Source organism: Panthera pardus, unplaced genomic scaffold (assembly GCF_024362965.1).
Source record: "Panthera pardus isolate Hobbes unplaced genomic scaffold, ASM2436296v1 HiC_scaffold_294, whole genome shotgun sequence".
Classification (NCBI taxonomy): domain Eukaryota; kingdom Metazoa; phylum Chordata; class Mammalia; order Carnivora; family Felidae; genus Panthera; species Panthera pardus.
In genome coordinates this window covers 187,165-188,958 of record NW_026526870.1, presented here as the reverse complement: position 1 = coordinate 188,958, position 1,794 = coordinate 187,165, and the positions used below count along the sequence as shown (strand labels likewise).

At 62.8% G+C, this 1,794-nt stretch overlaps 1 non-coding gene across 1 annotated transcript; it reads right to left on the bottom strand.

The window, feature by feature from the left end:
• Positions 1–276: 276 nt before the first annotated feature.
• Positions 277–440, bottom strand: LOC128774128 (U1 spliceosomal RNA). Its single transcript, XR_008418545.1, has one exon. It is a non-coding gene; the product is annotated as a U1 spliceosomal RNA (small nuclear RNA).
• Between the last annotated feature and the right edge of the window lie 1,354 nt (positions 441–1,794).

Genomic DNA, 1,794 nt, shown 5'->3' with positions numbered 1-1,794 from the left:
AACCCTCAAAAGCCTTTGTATCAGGATCAGGGGGACAGGAATGAGAATTACTTGGGAACAGTTCGAACTCCCCAAGGGACATTGCTCCCACCGCCAAACCTGAGGGACAACCAACCACACACGAGACGAATACGAAAGCTAGCACAAGCAAAGAATGGCCGAAAAGAGCAGCAATTTACTCTACTCCGCTGTGCAAAACACACTCTAAGGTAAGAAAAGAAAAGAGAACAAGGCAACGAAGCACTCAGACACATCTGTCTTTGAAAGACCGCTGACCAGGGGAGAGCGCGAACGCAGTCCCCCACTACCACAAATTATGCAGTCGAGTTTCCCACATTTGGGGAAATCGCAGGGGTCAGCACGCCCGCAGTGCAATGGGCAAGCCTCGCCCTGGGAAAACCACCTTCCTGATCATGGTGTCTCCCCTGCCAGGTAAGTATGACTTCCTCCCCCTCCGCCCCAACCCAGCCTCACACGCACCACACTGTACACACACGGTCACTGGCCTCCCCGCACCCCAAAACCCTCCGCACCCACTCCCGTCTCAACCATCCTCACCCCACACACGTCGTCCTCAGACAAGCCGAGCCACAGCTCGGGCGCTTCCACAGCCGGGGGAATTCTACCGCCCGCTGGAATCCTACCGCGCCCACCGCGGCCTCATTTACATAAGGCCACGCCCCGGTCAGCACGCAACGGCCCCGCCTCACTCTCCGCCCCTCCCCGCGCCACCGGGCTCCACGCGCACGCGGTCTCCCTGCCCCCAGTTCCCCTCCCGCCGGGATCTCAGCGCTGAGGCTTCTCCTCTTCCTCCCGCCCCCCGCCTCCTTCCTCTCCTTGCGGGTCTCCTCCGTCTTCTCCCCTCCACACTGATTTGCTTCCCGTTCGTCTTCCCTCTCCATGCAGCTCCCGCATCGCCCCCTGCGCCCGTCGTGGCGCCCACGCGGCGGTCAGCACCCGGCCGACTGCGCCCGCCTGAGAGGAACACGAGGGAGGACGTCCCCCAGCCGGAGAAGCGCCCACACACCTCTCTCGCTCGCTGTCTCTCTCTTTCTCTCTCTCTGCACAGAGCCCGGTTTGAAGGAGACACAGTGCGATGGCTCCACCTGAGGGGCTCAGCCGCCAAGCCAGTCCCCCCGCACCAGGGCTGGACACCAGCGCGGGGCTACCGAACGTCTGGCAGCTTGGGGCGCGCGAACCCACACCTGTCGTTTGAGAACTGCCTCGTGCCTGCTGCTTTACAGGTGCGTTCGCGGGGCGGGGCGGGGCGGGGCGGGGCCGCGGCGCCCCCTGGTGGACGCCCGGGGGGGGCGCACCAGGATCCCGGGGTTGAGGCGGGGGCGGGTCCACGGAAACCTGCCTTGAGCTCACTTAGACCCTCCCCCCACTGCCAGAGGTCACAGCAGGGGTTAGTGGGGGCCCGGGCGCCCCACTCTGCCTCTGCCGTCCCTTCCTCCCCCCCTGCGCGCTTCCCCTTGGAGGAGATTTCCGCCAGCAAAGTCCCCCTTCCGTGGGGAAAAGCCAGGTCTGGAAAACCAAGCAGCACCTACTCGGAAGAGACTAGTAGTCCTGGGGCAATTTCCTGGTCCTGTCCCTCGCGTTCTGGTTTCTGATTTGCCTTTGTCTCCCTTGGGCCTTGACGTGTGCTTGACTTTTACTAGACTGCTGAAATTAGAAGAGACTTGGGGGTGGGGGCGGGCGTCCGACATTAGTTGTCACCTGAGTCAATAGTGTGGTGGTCCGCGGAATGATGCCCCCTGCCTGGGAGGTCCCCAGCCTCATCCCGGATCCTGT